The following is a 22,710-nucleotide window of genomic DNA, read 5'->3' on the forward strand; positions in this document are numbered from 1 at the left end:
TCGAGGTGAGACGCGGGCGCAATGACGTCACGCGGAGGCCGGGTGATTCCCCAGCCTCTTGCGTCATGCACCGATGACGTCATTCAAAGAGCTTGCTCCCCCGCCCCCCACCCCGGATGGCCTCGCTCACGTGGGTCTGTCCAGCCCTCCCCGCCCCCTCCCACCTGCGGGAGGCGGGCCGAGCCGGGCTCCGTCGGCGCCTAAGCCTCGCGGGGGAGAGGGCGGGGGCCGGTGGGCGAGGCGGTCGGCCCGGGGGCCGGCGTACAATAGCTCGGCTTAGGTTGGGGAGGCGGCCCGGCAGCGGCTGCAGCTGCAGCTGGAGTCCAAGGTGTCGGCAGCACCGTAGACGCCCCCTCACGGTTCCCCCCTCCCCCTCTGCTCGTCTGTCGCGCCTACCCGCCGCTTCCCTCCCCGGCTCTGCTGTCCTACTCCACAGACGCTTTCCCTCAGACTCTTATCCCCTCTTTCTAGGAGCCCCGCGCTCGCGAGAGCCCCTCAAAGAACTCTGTCTCCCCACCTCCTCCCCCAGAGGCCACCCGAGCTCCTCACATCTCCCCGACCCTGGGAGCACGCACCCCCCTCAGCCGAGTCGCCTAGCTCCCTCCGCCTCCCCCCCATCCGACTCCCCCCACGGTCGCTGACCACCCCCCCACCCCCGCCCGGTCCTGAGGGACTCCCCGGCGCGAGCGGGGTGGGGAGGCGCCGAGAGAGCGGCGGCGGCGGTGGCGGCGGGAGGGAGAAAGTGAAGCGTCCCCTCGTGCACTCGCGCGCTCACTCCCGGGCTCGGCCGCCGCCACCGAGCAGGAGAAGGAGGAGGAGCCGAATCGAGCCGAACGTGCGCGGAAGGTGAGAGCCGGCCTCCCGCCCGGTACCCCTGGCTGCGGGGCTGGGGCGGCGCGGGGTGGGGCGCCGGGGCCCATTCATTCTCCGCGGCGGGGCCGGTTGGACTGGGGCGCCAGGTGAGGCGAGGCGGGGGCGGCCCCTGCGAGGCTGGCCGCTTCTGTCGGACCAACAAAGGCCCCCTGTGTACTGACCGGCGCAGCCGCCGGTCTCGGACGCCTGGGGCCCCTAGGGGCCCGGGGGAGGACAGGGGCAGGGGAGGGGACGGGAGATCCGACAGGTCCGGCCCCGGGAGCGACTCCCTCCCGAACTTTGTGGTCCTCCGATCCTAACCCTGGCCCGCGACGGGGAAGCCTAGCAAGGCGGCGTCAGATTCATTGTGCACGAAAAAATCACCCCCGTCCAGGCCGGGGCGGGAATCACCTATAGAGTTGAACTCCTTGAAAAATACGAGTGGATAGTGCTTGACTTGTGCTGCCCCTCCCCCACCCCGGGAATACTCTGTAACGTGGAGTTAAAAACAAACGGGGAAAGGAGAATTGGAGTTACTTTATGTTCATTATTCCATTTCAAAAGACGTGATTATTATAGCCTTTACTGTATTGAATATTTTCACAGCAAACATTACCGGGAGTGTTTTGGAAGAATATTGAGAAGTTTTGAGTGTTTGTGGGTGTTGGGAGCAAAGTGCTTGTTGTTTGTTAAGCCCTTTGGGTAACTGTCTTATGCTTCCTCCCCCGCCCCCCCGAACTGTGAAAGGTGAAGGGAAGTGTTAGTACTATGGTTACCAATAAAAATTCGAATTCACTAGTCTAGCCTTTATTGTAAGAGTTGTTCCTGAGGAAAATCTTTAATTTTGCCTACTGTGTCTTTGGGTTCTCTCTCTCAACTTTATCAGGAGAAAACAGGAGTCAGCAGTACACAGATGCCTCCTCATTGGTCTTACCTTATGACTTCATCTACTTCCTGTGTGACCTTGAGCAGGTGACTTCCAGTCTTAAAGTTGCAGGAGTTTGCTTTTGTGCCCTAGAACAGGCAGATGTCTACCACCGACTTAGTTTTCAAGAATCTACTGAAGCATCCCCCCACCCCCAGTGTGAAGTCTTTGCTGGCATCCACCCCCATACTCCTCTCAGGCAAAACTTTCTCATTGGGTCCCTCAGAGGCCTGGTAGGATTTCTACCACAGCACTTGTAACTTTTTTTTGTTCCTATTTGGGAAATCCTAAATCAGGTGCATATGAAATCCACCTCACCTCAACTAGAAACTGTACTTCTCAAAAAGGGTTTTGGAATGATGGACCCTGAAACATTCGCTGAAGCTTACCTACGTTAGCTCATGGGTCTATCTGGTAAATTTGCTTATTCAGTCATTCATTTACCCAACATTACTGGAGTCTGGAGAGCTACTGTGTTTCAGGTCTCCTGCTAGGGCTATGCGGATTTAGAATCTATTAAGACACTCCCTGTCTTCAAAGAGCTCAAAGTCTAGTGGGTGAGGTAGACATGTAAACAATGAAGGCTTTCCCTAGTCTCTACTCCAGTTGTACAGAGAGTAGTGTGCAATAATTGAGGCTGCTGGACCTGTTTTTCAGGTCTTGTCCTGGCCAAAGTGAGTCCTTCAGGGAAGGTGGTGACCTGCTTCTCATCTATAAAATAGCCCTTGACAAAGAGCTTGTTCAGTTCAATTCGGTATACATTTACTAAGCACATGTTATGAGGCCCTGTGCTAGGTTTGGAGGAAGGAATGCTTTCTTTCTAAAAGGACTGCACTGTGTATCCAGAGAGATCTTTGTAAAACAAAACCCAGTGATTTATCCCCACCCCGACTAGTCATTGCCTAAAGATAAAATTTTATACACTTTGACGTAAGAAGCTCTCAGAGATTAGAATACTGCCAGCCTTTGCAGCCTCACTTTCTATAACTCCCCTGCCACCCTCTTCTCATCTCTGCTTTTGCATGTACTGTTCTTTCTGCCTGGAATGCCACCCTGTACCTGCCTGTGGAGAAGTGCTTGCTGGACCTCTGGGAAGCAGTCCCTTAGTTTCTCCTCCTACTACCTCCATAGAATGAGTTGCTCTTCCACCCTCTGGCTCATGTACAGACCACTCTTAGAGGTCTCTATAGCTCTCTATTGCAAATATTTGAGTTTGTGCCTATCTTTTCCATGAACCTGTGAATTTCTTGAGGGCAGGATCTGTTTAGTCCTAGTGCCTAGCAAAGTTTCTGGCAGTGAATAAGTGTTTGAAATGAATGTATGAATAAAGAAGCAAGTCAAGACCCATGAGTTAGAGGTTACCTAATTCTGTGGGTTAGAATAATTAGCTCCAGGTGTGGTCTCTGCACCAGCAGCATCAATACAATCTGGAAATTTGTTAGAATTGCAAGTTGTTTGTCCCATTCCAGACCTACAAATGAAAAACTCTAGGGTTGGGGACTCCAGGTATTTGCTTTAAGTCCTCAAGGTGATTCTGATACTTGCTAAAGTTTGAGAATCACTGGGTTAAAAGATCTGCTTTTGGTAAGACCAGCTCCTTGCCACCTCCCCCCCACCCCCCTCCCTCCTTTTTCTTCCATGGCACAAACTGCCTGACATTCCATTCCATCTATTCCATTCTGTTCCATTCCATTCCATCCTATCCTATTCTATTATACTCCATTCCATTCCATATCATCTATTTTTGCCACTTGATTGAAAGCTTCCTGAAAGCAGAGAATTTTGTTTTATTTAATGCTTTAATCCCAGGGCCTAGAATAGTGACTGTATATAGCAGGCACTCAAATATTTGTTGAATGAATAATATAAAAATGATATAACCCCATTTACTGCCAGCTGCTACGTTGGGGGTTTATTCAAGAATAGTTCTCAGTAGGAAGAGGAACCACACTCCAATATGCAAAGCCAAGTGGATTCTAACATTTTGGGGGATTTATTTTAGATTGAGCTTTTCTTCCCTTTTACATCTGTCTTTCTCCACCAAAGCCTGGAGGATTTTTTTTTTTTTCTTTCAGCCAGGACCTTAAAATTGCACTTAAAATATCCTAGGCCAGGATTGTTTCTTGGGAACTTGCATGTGGTTTTGCAAGTTTAAATAAGTACCCTAATTTTTGAACCTTTTATCTTGAAACTATCTCTTCCTGATCTCCTGTGGTTTTTGTCTTTCTCTAGTGATACTTAAAGCCATACAAGGGCCTGTTTGACTCCACACAAAGGTTTCTCTTCCTTGTGAAGCTCTTAAAATGTTTTGTTTCTTTCAGTTTCTTATTAGCCCTAAGATACCATATCCAGTTTTCTTCTTTCCTAACTTCCCTCTGGGAGATTGGCTTCATTTGTTGATTCATTTATTTGTAAACACTTGTTGAGTCCTTCTCTACCATATGCCAGGTCCCATGCTTGGACAGGATGTTCAGATATACATAGGATGTGGTTCAAGTCCTTAAGGAGTTAAAGATACTACAACATGATGTGATAAGTGTGGAAATGAAGAAATTAAATAGAGGGATAAAGTGATGCATACTCATAAAGATGGGACAAAGCTGTCTTTCTAATTTTTTTTCTCAGTTTTGGAATAGTTTATCAAACAAGCATCATTTTGATAAGCAGACTTTAAAATCTTTTAATTAAGAGGTCGGTGGCTTTACTGGGGAAAACTAAAACAAAAATCAAGGTAGACTCAGCAGTTGCTAATTTGAGATAATTCTCAATTCTGTTGTTAATGAATTTTCCTTTCCCCCCTTTTTATCTTTCTAAATCATGACTAGAAAGTAGGGAAAAAACTTTTTTTTTTAAAATAGTAAAGAGGGAAGTTTAAGTTTATCAAAAAGAATATGCTGTTTCATTTTAATTCCTAAGGACTAATGTTATAATTTGGGGTGGGGGGGTAATGAAACCCAGAGAAAGTCAGGAGACCTTAATTTAGTCTCTATATTACTGCATGACCTTATGGAAGTAATTTTATCTTTGTGCCTTTTGTCCTAACTGTAAAATAGGGTTAGTAACAGTTGCTATGACTAGCTTACAGCTATGAAGCAACTGAAAAAACATTGAATGCAAAGAAACTTTTAAAAAGTATTATTTGTTAGCTGGTTGTTAGGCGGTGGTAAACTTATTAACAGCAGCTTACATTATTGAACAAATGTTATGTACCAGATACTATGCGAGATATTTTTTCCAATCTTCAAAGTAAGCATGTAAGAAGATTGTTGGTATCTCTATTTCATGGATAAGGAGGTTGAAACTCAGACTGGCAAAGGGAACTTGTTCAAGCTTTTGTTGTAAGTAAGTGGCAAACCTCAGTTCCATTCTATATCCATCTGATACCAGCAGTTATGTGGCATGTTCATTACCCCAGATGCTTTAATTTTTCTGTATGGCAGGTGTAGGAATGTTTTGTTAAGTATATTGCTGTGAGAGTTAAAATCTTTCTTCATTTAGCCTGCTCTCTTTTTTTGTGCATAGAAAGACTGGTGAAGAAAGACTTACATGGATTTATATTTATCATTCATTAGGAAAAAGAATAGCATCTTTCCCTGGTTTTGTTCAGTCTTCACAACAGCCATGTGAAATAGATATTTCCTTTGGCTTGCTCAAAGGCGCATCATTAGCAAATGACTAAATTATTGGTTTAAAACTACATTTTTTTGAATCTAAATGTACTTTATTTTTGCCACTATGTCATATTGCCTTTTAAACTCTATCAGGCTAAACTTTGGGGCACTAGAAATGTCCTTTTAGATTGCTTTCTAATCTCTCTAACCTCTTCTCACTAAGAAATCCCAACTGAAGTCCACAGTTTGAACCCCCAAAAAATAATTGCTGATAAAACTCTGCCAGATGGTCATGATATTGCAGACTTATAGGATAACACTTCTTTACTGAAGTTGAGAGATCAGACTTTATCCGTGTTCTGAGTCACCTGTGCCTGAATATTCATTTTTCCTTTGCCAATGTAGATTTATTAACATAATGTAATACATTTTTCTGCTTTAGTGTTAAGCTTTATCTCTCATAAATAACTTCCTCCGCTCTCCCATCTAGTCTTTGAGATGGGAGAAATCTTCTATGTGCCAGGATCCTCCAGATTATCCCCTCTTTAGGAATAGTGTAGTAACAAGTCAAGAAAGAACCAGAGGTTCATTGACCCCTCATAAATATGATTTTGTTTGGTATTGATTAATTCTCTAAAATTTATCTAAGTCTTAATTATAAAAAGTGCATTATGTTTTGGCTCTTATTCATGGAGTCAGGGTGTAGTAATTTGCAGGCAGCATTGGGAAATTCATTCTTGTTTATGGGGCTTTCTTCTTCCACTTTTCTACTTCCAGTTCTCTCCAATGTCCCTTTCCCTTTCAGACTGTGTAAGTACTAACTGAGGCTGCAAGGACATTTTTCTCCTTTATAGACTCTGTCTTTTGAATCTCTTGGGATGATAAATGACAGTGACAGTATATATGTGGCCTCCACCCTCATCTGTCTGCCTATATCTTCAAGGCCTAGCTTTCCTTATTCTCTCTCTCCCTGATTTGCACAAAGGGATTGATGGCTTTCTCATTTGAATCCTTGCCTCATAGTACTTTGTATATTATGGCAATATTATTTATCATTTTTCTAGGAAAGGAGATAGATGTAGAAGGAAGAGCACTAAATTTGAAGTTAGCCAAAGACCTACTTGGACACTTAACTTATTTAAATCTCTGTTTCTTCATTTGGAAAATAAAAATAATACCTAACTCACAGGGTTGTTGTGAAGATTAAATGAATAACATATGTGAAAATGAATTGTAAGATGTTAAGTTATATAGATGTTAGGTACAATTTTATGACTGCAATTATGTATAGCAGTGGTTTTTAATTTTGGCTATGCATTTGAACTACTTGTGAAGATGTGAAAAAAAATACAGTTGCCTGGGCTCTATCTCAGGTCTACTTAATCAAAATCTCTTGGAATCTCTATTCTTGAAAAGTTATAGATGATTCTGATATGCAGCCAAGTTTGAAAAGTACTGCCTTATAATATTTTGCATAAATGTCTTTGGTACTTATTATAGGAAAACTGTCATCTAAAGTCCCTTTATTTGCTAAACACATATAAAGCCTCAGGCATTGTCATGTGCTGTGAAGAAACAGATAGATGATACCTTGTCCCTACCTTTAAGTTTATATTTGAGAAACAAACATGTCTGTAGACAACTGTACTATATTGAGAAAAAAATGACACATGGATATATATACTGGTGCTATGTGAAGACAGAGGAAAGGCATCTACTTCACCTGAGATAGGGGTGGTCTGGCAAGCCTTCTCAATGGAAGTGACACCTAAATTGGATTTTGAGAGATAAGCAGGGGTTAACCAAGACAGTGGGAGAGAGGTAGAAAGAGAAGGAGAAGGAAGACCTTCCTGAAAGAGAGAGGTATGAGGGCTAGAAGGCTTGAGAGCATGTTTGGGGAACACTGAGTAGTTTAGTACACTTAGAGGATGGGGTGCAAGGTGGGGAGTGGTAAGAGCAGACAGGAGAGCAAAGCTCAGATGATGATGAATGGCCTTTTGGATAGTGTACAAAGTACTTTCACTAATGTTATCTCACTTTATTCTTTCAACAACTCCCTGGGTTAGCTAAGACAGGAGTTATTTTATGTCATTTTATAGAAGTGAAAACAGAAGTTAATTGAATTGCTTGAGGCTGTACAGCACAGCTATGGTTTGAGGACCAGTCCTTCTGACTCTTGAGCTCGTGCTTCTTCCAATACACTGTAACTCTCCTATACTTTTATGGTGTTGTGAGGATCAGGTGAGCTCCATAGATAAAAGCATAGCAATTCATAAGCTGTAAAGTGCTTGACTCATGTTGGCTATTAGTTGGGAGTTTGGACTAAGTGACCTATAAAAGTGCTTTTAGCTCTAAGATTCTGTGGGCATTTTCTTGGATTTTCCTTAATCATTTAAATAGATTTTTTTCCCCAGGAGTTGGTAACCAGGGTCCAGCAAGCTAAAATAGCGTCAGATAGTCACTCTTCCAATTTGAATGTCTTTACTCAAACCCCCTTGTTTGTTTTTAAAATACATTTATGTTTCTTTTATTATGAAAGTAATATGTGATTCTTGTAGAAAATATGGAGAATACAGAAGAATAAAAGGTAAAACAAGGACAACAACAAATCTATCAGAGTTTTATTGTAGAAAGATAACCAATAGTAAGTATTATAGCATTTCATCTATACCCTTCTAATCTTTTTTAAAAATGAGTTTGAGATAGTGATCTCCCTGTTTTCCAGCCACCTTCTCCCCCTAGCCTCATTGTATGTTGGGGATAAATGACATCAGGAACAAATCAGCATCCTCAGCCTCATTACAACTGACCTTTTACTGGGGACTTTCACAGTGCCAAGTACTTTACATTTGGTTTTTCATTTATTCCTCAGAATAATCCTATAAGAGAGATACTGTTTTATACTCATTTTACAGATTAGAAAATTTAGAAGCAGAGAGGTCAAGTTGGGATTTGAAGACATTTTTATGATTATTACTGTGTAACTACGGCAAGTCGCTTAACCACCCTGAGCCTCCGTTTTCCTTAGCTGTCACATAGATGTTTTAAATTTTTTAAAATTTATTTTAAAAAATAAATCTATTTATTTATTTTTGGCTGCGTTGGGTCTTTGTTGCTGTGCATGGGCTTTCTCTAGTTGCGGCGAGCGGGGGCCAGTCTTCGTTGTGGTGCGCGGGCCTCTCGTTGTGGTGGCTTCTCCTGTTAGGTGTATTAAATTTGATGCCAGCTTCTTAGTTCAAATATTTTATGACAGTGTTTTTAAATTTTTTTATTTATTTAAAAATTTTTTCTATCTTCTTCTCTCCCCTGCCCTCACCCTTACTCCATAGTAAAATAGGCCATTATCCCCATAGTCCATCAGTAACAGTATTTCACTATGGAAACAATTCTCAGTGGGCTAGAGGAGTAAAATTTAAATTTCCAGGTTGGGGCGTGGGCAGAGAGGGACTTGGTATAGTTGGAGGGACTCTTAGTTCCCCAGTCACCTGTTGAAGAATTACTATTTTATAACATTTTCTTCTATTTAAGATTATTTTCCTGTCTGGAATTACCTGGCCGGTCCAGAGTCTGATATTTTTGTTTGGTGTCTGGGTACATTTTGCTTGGTCAGTTCAAGAAGTTATCTATATGTAATCTGCAAAGTAACTTAAAACAGGAAACTAGATGAGCAAAGGGGAAAAATTCATTATGATACACTTTTGTAAGTCCTCGTTTCCTAAGTAGCCTAGAGACAATTAATATATATTTAGGCTTTACTGTTTTCAAAACACTTTCATATACAATCTCATTTAATTCTGTCCTCATATTTTTACAGATGGAAAGAAGTTAAGTGGCTTGTCCATGATAGCATAGCTGGGAGTTTGCAAATTGGAATCTTTAATCCATATCATCTGTCTCCAAATCTGGTGTTGGCTCCTGATCATTTGGGTGCTGCCTTGACCAGTGGCACTTCCTTCATTTTCCCTTGACTTTAAAAAAAATCCTGGTTCCTTGGAGAATGTTAAAAGCTCTTTGCAGTTCATTCTTTTTCCAAAAATCGTGTTGTTTCTATCCATTGCCAGTTGCCAGAAAGTTGTCTGAAGTTGACTACTTTGTTAAGGCCCCAGGCCACTTGGGAATGGCTGCTGAGAATATTCTTATGTGTGGGTTGGTAGAGTAGGGACAAAACATATACACTTCCACATGCATACAAACCAAATGCATCTCTATAGTGCTTCTATTTATCTATCCCTTAATTAGTCTACAGATATTTGTTGATCGCTTCCTATGTGCCAGGCATGTGCTTAGTACTAGGGGTACAATCATAAGCAATAGAGAAATGGTCCTTGTCCTTGCTCTTATAAAGCTTACACTCCAGAGGGGAATAAAGAGAAAAGCATTAAATGTGCAAATAAGTAGTTGCAGGTTTTGATAAGTCCTACAGAAGATAAAGGAGTAGTGTAGAGAATTTTGGAGTGCTAAGAGGAAGGCCTCATAGAGGAGATGATACTTTTAAAATAAGATACGTGAGATAAGTAGATACTAGTCATGCAGAGAATGGAGTGTAGAGCATTGCAGGCAGAGGGAACATTTTAAGTGCACAAAGGCCCTGAAAGTAGGTAAAAGTTTAGAGCTATGATGTTCAGTATGGTAGCTACTAGCCAGTGGGGTTACTGAGCATTTGAAATGTTGCTGGTTCATATACAGATGTGCTATAAGTGTAAAATACACACCAGATTTCAGGCTTAGTACTGAAAAAAGAATTTAAAGTAATTAACTTTTTATATTGATTATATGTTGAAATGTTAATATTTGGATAAATTGGGTTAAATATATTTTCAAATTAATTTAACTTGCTTTTCTTTTTTAACTTTTAAAATATAGCTACCGGAAAATTTAAGATTACATATGTAGCTTGTGTTAGTGGCTTGCATTATATTTCTATTGGATAACACTGGTTGAGCTCAACATGGAGGAACTAAACACAGGACATTATGGTTGATGTGCCATAGGGAGCAAGAGTGAATGGTATGAGATAAAGCTGGTGTGGTAGGAAGAGACCTTTCAAGATGCTACCCTGTGCAGTATCCTAGTTAATCCTGAGAGACTGAGAAGGGATGAATAAATCAGATTTTATAGACAGAGGCAAACAGTGACTGCCCAAACCACTCCCCACCCCTTGGTGCTAGAATGAGGAGATGAACCAGCACTTTTAGCATAGTGTCTTGAGTGAAGAATGTTCTCTATCATTGTCAGCTAAAACAAACAAACAAATAAATGTTGAGGATTGAAATTGATTAAATTGACTAATCAAAGTTTTTAAGTGGTTTTGAGATTGCCTCTGGATATCTATAGTATCTAAGTAGAACTCTTCGTCAAAGATTGAATTTTTTATTCAACTTTTTTTTTTTTTTTTAAATTTTTTTGGCACGTGGGATCTTAGTTCCCCAACCAGGGATCAAACCCATGCCCCCTGCATTGGAAGTGCAGAGCCTTAACCACTGGACCACCAGGGAAGTCTGAATTTTTAATTAAAAAAGAAAAATCTCTTCTTTAGGCTGACTCCTCTTGAAGCAGTACACTTCTTTCAACTATTTTGTATGTTTAAAAATTCTTTATAATAAAATATTGCGATGGGAGTATGTTTAGTGAGCACTAATATACTCATTTAGGTTCTATAATATTTTGCTATATTTGCTTTATTGAATATCCATCCCTTAATCTATTCATCAATCCATCTTATTTTGAAGCATTTCAAAAAAAGTTGCAGACGTCAGTACACTTCACCCTTAAACACTTTAGCATTCATACTCTTACCCACTACTCTATGGCATTATTTGATTAATGTCTGTCTGCCCTACTAGACCCTATGCTCCAGAGAATCATTTTTCTTTAAGGCATGACACCTTAAAGAGAAAGAATTTTAACATAGTACCCCTTTCCTTAAAATAAAAGTATCTTTTTTTTTGCTTTGCGTTGTAGTCACAGTTCCTAACATATAGTAGCTACTCCATAAATTTTTTTTTTTACATTTTTTAAAATAAATTTATTTATTTTTATTTTTGGCTGCGTTGGGTCTTCGTTGCTGCGTGCGCGCTTTATCTAGCTGCGGCGAGTGGGGGCCACTCTCGTGGTGCTGTGTGGGCTTCTCATTGCGGTTGCTTCTCTTGTTTAGAAGCACGGGCTCTAGGCGCGCAGGCTCAGAAGTCGTGGCTCACGGGCTCTAGAGCGCAGGCTCAGTAGTTGTGGCGCACAGGCCAGCCGCTCCACGGCACGTGGGATCCTCCCGGACCAGGGCTCGAACCTGTGTCCCCTGCATTGGCAGGTGGATTCTCAACCACTGCACCACCAGGGAAGCCCCATAAATGTTTTTTGATTGAATGAATGAAAGTGGAGCCAGCATTCAAACTGAGGTCCATATGACTTCTTTACTCAAGTTTAGCTAACATACAAGAATCCTTTCAATTGTCTGGTGTTGGGAGAGGCAAGGAGAGAAGAAACCTCCCTGTGTTAAATATTTAGGTGCCCAGTACAAATATCTCTGACCTGAGTCAAAGTTGAATGCATGCCCTTGTGCTAGCTAAGGATGTGGAAAATTCTTAAGCTGATCACCAGCTATTTTGCCATTCTGGGTCTTTCTTCATTTTATTTGAGTTGAAGAATTAAATGTTACTGAAAAATGGCATTGGATTAAGGCCCTTTTAGGCATATTTGCTTTCCAGAAGTTTCCTTTTTAAAATTTTTTTTAGTACTCTCCCAGGCAACATTTCAAAATTGGCAGAGTTCTTTTAGGTTAGTATCAATTTCTTTATAGGGCCACAATTCTAATAAGGCTTAACACATACAATGTTACTAACTTTATTCCATTAAAAATAACAGAGCTCTATTTAACAAACTATTTTGTAATACTGTTAATAAATTTAAAATTCAGGCACAATTCCATCAGTCAAATGAATAAACTCTTTTTTCTTGTATGTAAGCATACCTATTTACATAATTATAATCACAATGTAGACCTACATTTGTTGTTTGCCTTTTTTTTTCTTGACTTATAAACATTTCTCCCATGTTACTGTGTAGTGTTCATTATAAAATTTAAGATGCTATTCCATAATTTGCCTAATACCATTGTATCAGTCAGTGTTCTACCAGAGAAACAGAACCAGTAGAATGCTTTAGCAGGGAAACCTCAGTTTTGCTCTTGAGGTCTTTCAACTGATTGGGTGAAGCCTACGCAGATTATGAAGGATAATCTCCCTTGTTTAAAGTCAACTGAATGTAGATGTTTACTGTATCTATAAAATACCTTCACAGCAGCACCTAGTTTAGTGTTTAATTGAACTACTGGGTACTATAGCCTAGCCAAATTGACATAAAACTAGCCATCACAATCATTTAGGTTTTTTTCCCTGTAATAAATTACACCGTAATTTTATCGTAACACTACATACAGCTTTTTACTTTCAGAGTTTATTTCTTTAGAGTAAATTCCCATAGGTGGAATTACTGAATCAAGTGATATGAAGACCTAATAGGCTCTTGACAGGATTTAATATTTGCAAACTGAGAATACCACCACAGCCTTTCTTTTAATGATTTCTTCAGGAGTTGGTCTGTTCAACTGACTTATTTCCCATTTCCAAAAGCCTATTTTTTCCCCCCTGTATTTTCTAGCTCTGGAAATAGCTGCTTTTCTTCAGGGTTATCTTCAATTCTCCCCTCAGTCTCCACCTGTCACTTTCTCTTTTGTGCTTTCACTTCTCTTCTACCCCTCACTTTGTCTCATTTATCACAAATAAAATAGAAGCTTTATATTCCTCCTTCTGAATCTGAGAATCTACTTGGATTGTACCCATTTTTGCCTTCGCTCCTTTTTTCACAATGAAGGAAATGATTCTCTTTCAAGGAAAGGCCTGATCCTTCATATGCTTTTAGATTCCTTCCTGTGGTCCTGTCTTAGAAACCTCACTTCACTACCTCATTACATTTTACTTTTTACTGAGTTATCATAAGCAGCATTGAAATGTTTTATTTAAAGGAAAACAGTTTTCCCCTTCTCCACCAAACAGAAGCGCTCCTGAGATCCCATGTGAGCCTTCAGCTAAGCGCTATTTTTGCTTTCCTTCAAAACTAGTCTTCTTTAAATAGCTGTTTACAACTTCTGCTTCTAATTCCTTACCTCCCATTTACTTGGCAGCCTACTCCGCTCTGCTTCTACCCCCATCCCCCCACCTTATCACAACTGCTTGTGCTAAGGCCCATAATGACCCCTATGGTGCCAAATCTACTTAAAAAAAAAAAAAAGAAAAAAAAGCAAACAACCCCAAAACCGTAGCCACACATACACCACTCCCCTTCCCATAATCCCTTAATATCATCAAAATGTTCAGTTGTGGTGCAAATGTCATACTTTTCTTTCTTTCTTTGTTTTTTTTTTTTCTTTAACAGTTTGAAACAAATAAGGGCTACACAGAGAGATTGGTTGACATGTCTTTTATGTCTCCTTTAATCTCTAAATTCCCTCTCAATCTCTTTTTTCCCCCTTTCAGATTATTTGTTGAAGAAACCAGTTGTCCTATAAAGTTTCTCACTGTCTGGATTTTGCATCTCCCTGTTATAATTTAACAAGTTCCTTGGTTCTATACATTATTTGTAAGTTAGTATCTAGGGGCTTGATCAAATCCAGGTGTTTTTTTTTTTTTTTGCATGGCCACTTTATAGGTGTTGGTGTGTTGTTCTTTCACTGAGAGGCTCACAGTGCTTGGATGGCTCTCTTTTTGTGTTGTTAGCAGCCACAGAATTTCCTTTTCATTCTTATCTTTCTGGACCTCTCAGTATATTTGCCTTTATTGATTACTCCCTCTTTAAAATATGCTTTGCCTTCTGTGATATCACTTTCCTTGTTTGCCTCCTACATCTGACCATTCCTCAGTTTAATTTGTTGCCTTTTTCTACAATGTTGATTTCAAATGTTGGAATTCCTCAAGGGAGAGATCCTCTTCTCTTACACTGTACTCTCTTTCTACTTGATTTCATTCATTGTCCTACCTTTGAATACTATATATATGCTCTCAACTTCTGTATTTCCCCAGATATCTCTAGTCTAAACCTCTCTCCTTAACTCTAGACTCATATATTCAATTGCCCACTTGATATTTCCACTTTGAGGTCTTACAACATCTTCTTTATATACTCTAAACTGCGTTCTTGGTCTTTTTCCACAAACCTGGTCCTCTCCCAGTTATCACTGTCTTAGTAAGTGGCATCTTTGTTTCTCTAGTTGCTCAAACCAGAAATTTAAGGTTCATCCCTGACACCTCCTTCTCTCCTGACACCCTTCTCTCCTGTCCTTCATATGGATAACTCCACTCCCTATCTTGTTAATTTTACTTCCTATGTATTGCTTGAATCTATCTACCTCTCTCCATTTCTGTTGTCACTTCTCTAATCCAAACTACCATCATCTCTACCTTGGACTATCTTTTTAAAAAAAATTAAAAAAAAAAAATAATTAACTTATTTTTGGCTGCACTGGGTCTTTGTTGCTGTGTGCGGGCTTTCTCTAGTTGCGGCGAGCGGGGGCTGCTCTTGGTTGCGGTGCACGGACTTCTCACTGTGGTGGCTTCTCTTGTTGCGGAGCACGGGCTCTAGGCGTGCGGGCTTCAGTAGTTGCAGCAGGCGGGCTCAGTAGTTATGGCTCGCGGACTCTAGAGCGCAGGCTCAGTAGCTGTGGCGCACGGGCTTAGTTGCTCCAAGGCATGTGGTATCTTCCCGGACCAGGGATTGAACCTGTGTCCCCTGCATCGACAGGTGGATTCTTAACCACTGTACCACCAGGGAACAGGGACGTTCCTACCTTGGACTATCTTTTAACTGAGTTCTTTGCTTGAAACCTGTAAAAGCTTTTTGTTTTATTTAGGAGAAAATATAAAATCTTCCTTTTTTTTTTTGGCTGTGCCACGTGGCTTGTATCATCTTAGTTCCACAACCAGAGATCAAACCCGGGCCCACGGCAGTGAAAGTGACGAGTCTTAACCACTGGACTGCCAGGGAATTCCCCAATATAAAATCTTAAACGTGATTTTAAGTTTTTGAGTGACCTGACCTTGTTTTTTGCTTCTCTAACTTCATCTTGTGCCACTCTCCACCTCAGTGGCTGTGCTTCAGAGTGATTGGCACTGTTTTTCCCCGCCACCCCCCCCCCCACCCCCTTCTACAGAGTTTGAGAAAGTCTTTCTTGCCTCAGGGCCTTCACACCTGTTCTTCTCCCCTGGTATGCTTTTCTCCATTTCTGGCTTCTTCACAAGTCTAGCTTTTCTCTGCCTCCCTCTTTTTCTTCTTTAAGAAAATTGAGTATATTCTTCTTTCTAAATATTGGGTATCTACTGGGAGCCAGGACCCATCTGATCTAAAGAAGATCCCCTCTATTTTCATCTTACAGTATTTGTTATTTTCTGTAATGGCTTTTATAATGACCTGTAATTTTGTACCTGTCTGTTTGTTATATGTCTAGCCTTTCAGCTCCATGGAGTCAAACATCATCTCTTTTGTTCACCTTTGTACCCCATCACCTAGTACAGTGCCAGGACCACAGTAAGTGTTGTAAATATTTGCTGAATGAATGAGCTCACATTATCAAGAATTATCAAGCCTTGTCAGTTTTATCTCTGAAGTTATTTCCAAATTTGTTTTTATCTTTCTATCCTCTGTGCTCTGGTTTAGACCATAATTATCTTGTCTCTAGGTTTTTAAATTACCTCTTAACTAGTGTCCTGGCCACCAGTCTTTTTGTTTTGTTTTGTTTTTTTCAGTTTTAAAAATTTTATTGAAGTATAGTTGATTTACAATGTATTAATTTCTGCTGTACAGCAAAGTGACTCAGTTATACACATATATATACATATTCATTTTCATATTCTTTTCCATTATGGTTTATCACAGGATACTGAATATAGTTCCCTGTGCTATATAGTAGGACACTGTTGTTTATCCATCCTGTATATCACAGTTTGCCTCTGCTAATCCCAAACTCCCAATCCATCCGTCCCCCAACCCCTTCTCTCCCTTGGCAACCACAAGTCTGTTCTCTATATCTGTGAGTCTGTTTCTGTTTCATAGATAAGTTCATTTGTGTTATATTTTAGATTCCACATATAAGTGATATCATATGGTATGTGTCTTTCTCTTTCTGACTTACTTCAATTAGTATGATAATCTCTAGGTCCATCCATGTTGCTGCAAATGGCATTATTTCATTCTTTTTATGGCTGAGTAATATTTCATTGTGTATATATATTCCACATCTTCTTTATCCATTCATCTGTCGACGGCCATTTAGGTTGTTTCCATGTCTTGGCTCTTGGAAATAGTGCTGCTGTGAACATAGGGGTACATGTATCTTTTCGATTATAGTTTTGTCTGGTTATATGCCTAGGTGTGGGATTGCTGGATCATATGGCAACTCTATTTTTAGTTTTTTGAGGAACCTCCATACTGTTCTCCATAGTGCTGGCCACCAGTCTTTCTGCCCTCTTATTCATCCATTATTCTGCCTGGAGTAATTTTTCTGATGCTGTTACTGTTTTTCTCAAAAGCTATCAGTGTATCCCCATTGCTGGTAGGATAACATGTAAATTGGTTTGTTATTCAGGGAACATTACACTTTGACCCCACCTACTTCTTCAGCCTCATCTCTCTTGACCCTAAATCCATCCCTAAAAAGACTGAGTTTACTACACTTTCATATGTTATATCACTTTGTTCCCTCAGCATGGAATTCCTTTTTCCTCTGTGCTATTAAAGCTCTTCATTCTTCAAGATCCAACTGGGCTGCCATTTCTTCCATGTAGGCTTGCAGCCCTCATCCACCCATTCATGACTATAAATTCCTTGATGGTATGCTATAGACCAAATGTTTATGTCTCCCCCAAATTCATATATTAAATCCAAATGCCCAAAGTGGTAATATTTGGTGGTGGGGCCTTTGAGAGGTGATTAGGTCATGAGGGTGGAAAGTCATGAAAAGGATAGTGGTCATGAAAAGGATAGTGTCCTTATAAAATAGACCTAGAGATCTCCCTCTCCCCTTCTGCTATGTGAGAGAGAAAATGGCTATCTATGAACCAGGAAAAGGGTTCTCACCAGACACCGAATCTTCTGGTGCTTTGATTTTGAACTTCCTAGCCTACAGAACTGTGAGAAGTAAATTTCTTTTGTTTGTAAGCCACCTAGTCTATGGTATTCTGTTATAGCAGCCCAAATGGACTAAGACAGGTAGTACTTTGTTTTGTTCCTTGCTGTATACTCAGTATCTTGAACAGTGTCTGGCATGTACTAGGCTCTTGATAAATGCTTGTTGAATTATTGAATAAAATAATTTATCCACTCACTCAACAAATATTTATTAAGCTTTTTTGAATTTCCATAGCACTCTTTTGGTCCTGTGCACTATAATTAGATATATAGATGTTCATTTGTTATCCATAGGAACTGATCACTTATAAAATTACTCCCCACTCAGACATCCCTCCCTGCTCACCACTGGGCTCTGTCCTCCTCACTCTTCTTGGCAGTAAGTGCATTTCAAATGGTAGGATAATTAACATCTAACAATATGATGCAAGTAGATTCTAAAATGAAAACTGAAATTTCTACAAAACATAAAGAATTCTATGAATTTTAAATAAAGTGATATTGGAGAATGGCTTGAACCACACACACAAAAGTCATTGACAAATGAGGATTAGGTAAAATTAGACCAGTTTAAAATTGAAGGAAAAATTAACGTGAGTAATGTCATAATAGGAGATTCAGAGGACAATGATTTGAGTAACAAAGGATTAAGAGAGACCCTTGGCAAAAATTGGTGAAGCTCCCGAATATTTTTACAAAACTGATCCTCTCGTCAACGTGTTCTGAAAGCCAAATGTGAAATGACCGATGTTCTTTGGTTTAAGAATTACCTTAGTGGCAATTATAGCTTAAATTTTGTTAAATTACAAAATTTTGTTTTATACTTATTTTGATAAATTAAAGGCCCCATCTACTTTTTATTTATTTTATTTTATTGTAGTTTTGTCCTTCATCAGTTAACTTAAGTGGCATTTTTGGGTATTAGTTATACCCAGATAATAAGAATCCCTTTGTATGCACTTGTCCCCCATTAGATTTATTTCCCTGACATTGGGGATTGTGCATTATTCATTATATTCCTATGGGGCCTAGCTCAGAGTCTGGCACATAGGAGATACCTAATAAAGCAAAGGGTTAGGAAGAAGTGAACAGTAATTGAAGAGATTTGGAAAAGTGTCTTGACAAGGTACTGTTTGGGGAGGGGAGCTAAGATCCCACAAACCGCGCTGTGTGGCTAAAAAAAAAAAAGGTACTGTTTGGTACAGAGTTTGTATGGCAGGTGAGTGAGTAGGGTTTGACTGGTATACTTTGTTATGTCCAAATAGAGAACATCTCTTATTCTTCCTTTTGCTAGCTCCTGCCTAGTGTGTACTTTAATATTCAGAGTCTGGTCTCTGCCTCAATAGCTCTGTTCTCATTGTAATTATTCCTAGAGATTGAGATGGAAATGAGGAAGGCTTTGGGCTGCTGCCTGGGCATCCACATTCAGGAGAATTTAGAAATGCAGAGGGACCAAATGCCATGCCTGACCTAGATGAATCCAGGTCAGCCAATCATTGCTTTCTTGCCTCTCCCTTTGTTCTCTGTGCTGCCAGCCTTCTTTTCTGCAGGAGGTTTATGCTACAGCTGTTTATGCCAATTAATATAATGCTAATATGCCCCTTAATGAAAGCATGGAAACACAGGGTCTTAGCCGGTGGAGAAGAACAGTATAGTGTCAGCTTTCAAAGTACCTTTTCACTAACAACAACTGGACTAGGCACCTGAAAACTTTTTGACATTGTTTTTGAAACCGTAGAAACAGAAGCTGAAAGTGACCATTGCTTAGGGAATCTAACCCCTCATTTTATGGCATAAGGAAACAAAAACCCTCAGAGATGGTCAACCTCATGCCACATTAACAGTTCCATGCCTCCTATTTTAACAAAGCTGTATCTCATATAAATATAATTTTGTCCTCTATATTGTGTAGCAGTTAAAAACCTCTGCTACTGACCTAACTTGGAATCCTATGGCCCTGCCAATTCCTGACTCTCTGATCTGGGGGCAGTTACTTAACCTCTGTAGTTTTAGTTTCCTTATCCTTAAAGTGGTATTAACAGTAGCACCTACTTCATAGGTTTGTTACCAGGATTACATGAGGTAATAATTGTTAAGCACTTAGCAGATTCTGGCACAAAACAAGTGCTCAATAAATGTTGGCTATCATAATTATCCATATTACAGGATAGGGAAGTGAAAATGAGCCTAATGACCAGTGCTTTAATTTACAGCCCTGTCCTTGAAACCTTTGTTCCTAATTCTTCTTCAGTTAGAATTTAAGCCTTGTAAAAGCAAGGACCTTGTCTGCTTGCTTCTCTGTTTCCTCAGCAAATAAAATAATTTTTAGCATATAGTAGATGCTTAGTAAGTATTTGGTGTATTAATGAATTCTTCTAGAAAAATTTTCTCTGAATAACACCTATTATTAGATACTCTACTGACTTGAAACTTTTTTCTTTACAGTTGTTTATATGAATTTGCACTTGTCTTTGTAGTATTTGTGTTGTATCCTTGATCTTTTCAGATGTCTTTGTTTCTCTCTATACTGGAAATCTTTAAGAGTGGAAGACTGTAATCTCTGCTTTGGGAATTTCCCTATAGCTCCTAATGTAATAGTTTTTTGTACACAGTTATTAGTGCTTATTAATTACTGACAACTGACTATAAAAATCACTTGTATTCAACATTAATTTTTTAGCAAAACTCAGTATATGCTATAGCATCATTCCCAGCTCTAAGAAGTTGTGAATTTGTAAGGTCAGTCCTTGGTGGCAAGAGGTACTTTATTGCCTTTGTGAATGTTATTCTTTATACTTGAAACACTCCCTCCTTCCTCCTTGCCCCTTCTCTGCCAGACGTCATACTGCTCATTCTTCAGGGCTCAGTCTTCCTCTGTCAAGTTGGTTTTCTTCCTTTCTTCTGTGATTAATTCCTCATTATGTAAATCTCTTCATGGAGGAAGTGGGCAACTTTTGCAAATGGGATGATTGTGAAGGAGGACATTCCACGCTGAGGGAAGAGTTGATGCAAAGACAAGGAAGGAAAGGGTCAGTTGTTATGTGAACATGATGGCAAATATTATATGTTATCTTTAGTGTAGGGCAGTTTACTGGTCAGGGTTCTTATTAGTGGGGCAAGTAACAGAATCCACTCTAGCAAGTTCAAGGAAAATTGATTTATTAAAGGATACCAGAGAGATGAAAGAGTCTTTGGGAGAATAGAAGAAATGGACCCGGGCTGAGCTTCCAGGAATAAACTTTCCAAACTGCACCAAAGAATAAAGTTCTCAAGGATGCTGCTGTCTTTGCCATGATCTAGAAGCTGCAGAATCAGGCAGCTGTTGCTACAACTGCTAGATCTAGAACTATGCTGCCTCTCTTGCAGTTTGTTCCAGCAAAAGGGGTGTCCTGTGCCCAGTCTCTCCACTCATCTAATACATAGTTACAAATCAGTATCTAGTGTGAGAGCATCTGATTAGCAGAACCTAAATGACTTTTAGAAGGGAGTCTGGGAAATACAGGTTTTTTTTGCTTTCCAATCTCTGCAGTACTCAAAGCTAGAAAGGGGTTAGAATAGGTGTTGAGCAAACCAATTTACAGATTCCACTGTAGAGAGTATTCAGGTGGCTTGTACCATCTTCTATTACCAAATTCTATATCATTTGGAATTCTGTAAGCAGCAATTCTGACTCAAATTTGGCTTATATCATATTGAAATTTATATAAATTGAAAATTATGACAACACAAAAGTAAAAGATTGTGTTACTTATATCCCCAAGCTGCCTTCCGTCATGGTGGTAAATTGATAGAAACAGTTGGAGGGGCTAAGTTTCTTTGTTAACCAGTGGATGAGAGAGATATAGATACATAGACAGAGGGGTAGGGGGAAAGGGAGGGAGACAGAGAGAGAGGCAGAAAGAGGCAGAGAGAGAGAGACAGAGACAGACACTGACTTCATCTCCCAAAATGGACAAAATTTCCTCTTTAGTGCAGTTGGACCACCTTAGGCCACTTACCCATCCCTGAACTACAAGAGTTTCAAGGGATGTGCCAGATGCCAATTGGTTAAGCCTGAGTTCTTGGGCTAATCACTGCAAGGAGAATGGGATTACTATATTTGGTTTGGCTGTAGAATGAAGACCTACCCTTGGAGCTAGGTTTGGGGTCAGCTTTCCCTTAGGACAGTGGTTTTCAAAAAGTGGTCACTTGGGAACTTGTTAAAAATGCAAATTCTCGGGGCAGGTATCAGACCTACTGAATCGAAAACTCTGGGTGTGGGGCCCAGGAATCTGTGCTTTAACAAGCTCTTCAGGTGATTTTTGACTCTGACAATATGCTAAAATTTGAGAACTGCCTTAGTTACATTGGCTACTGAGGAATGAATACTGGATAAAAATCAGGGCTCTATTGGGAGGGAAGAAGAGGGGAATGGATGCTGGCTAGCCAGTAGCATCCATTTCAAAACTATAAAGGTGAGTAGGGATCAGTTCATGAGGAATCTTGAATGTCTGCCTCACAAGCTTGTTGTGAGGTTTCAGACTAGACAAGGGATGTGTGAGGGACCTGTACAGTGAAGGAGGTAGATTATAATAGTGATGAAGTAGAAAGTACATTGAACTTGGAGTCAGAGATTGGGTTCTCATCTCATCTCATCTCATCTTTTTACCTCTTTGAGCTTCAAACTCCTCTTCTGTAAAATAGGGACTATAACTACTGGAGTGTTGGGAGAATTAAATGAACAAAAGTATGCGGAAGCACTTAGTTCATTGTTTAGCGTATTAATAAGTAAATATTTACTGAAAATGATGATGCTTAGCTAAAGCAGTATGAACTTTATTCCGAGGTCAAAGGGAGGCTTGCTCCCTTAGGATTGTCTTTCCTCTTAAGACAATTTCCTGGTTTCAGGAAACAGTTTCCAATTGTTTCAGATCTGATCATATTCAGATCATATTCATATTCAGATCAGCTCTGGTTTAACTGCATGAGCAATGGTTTTCTGCCTCAGCAGTCTTTTCCTGAGGGAATTATGTGAATTATTTACTTCAGCTGTCACAGGGCTATAGATTTTTCTCTTTGCTTTTATAACTACTATGTATTGGGGGGTGATGTGACCATACATATTTTATGTTCTGCCTTGGCATTTTTTAGAATTTTCTTATGGGAGGTCAT

The 22,710-nt window shown here is 40.1% G+C and overlaps 1 protein-coding gene across 8 annotated transcripts in view; it reads left to right on the forward strand.

Moving 5' to 3' along the window:
• Nucleotides 1-209: 209 nt before the first annotated feature.
• Nucleotides 210-22,710, forward strand: part of PAK1 (p21 (RAC1) activated kinase 1) — a 151,773-nt gene continuing 129,272 nt past the window's right edge. For 2 of the 8 annotated variants that reach the window (XM_082410353.1, XM_082410360.1), the window contains exon 1: nucleotides 210-846. The gene's annotated coding sequence lies outside the window, so the exon portion shown is untranslated. Of the gene's footprint in view, nucleotides 847-1,738; nucleotides 1,825-15,880; nucleotides 15,961-18,932; nucleotides 19,044-22,710 lie in introns of all 8 variants that reach the window. The other 6 variants (XM_082410355.1, XM_082410358.1, XM_082410356.1 and 3 more) reach the window with 6 other exon arrangements.

This window comes from Balaenoptera physalus, assembly GCF_965194825.1.
Source record: "Balaenoptera physalus genome assembly, chromosome: 10".
Lineage (NCBI taxonomy): Eukaryota > Metazoa > Chordata > Mammalia > Artiodactyla > Balaenopteridae > Balaenoptera > Balaenoptera physalus.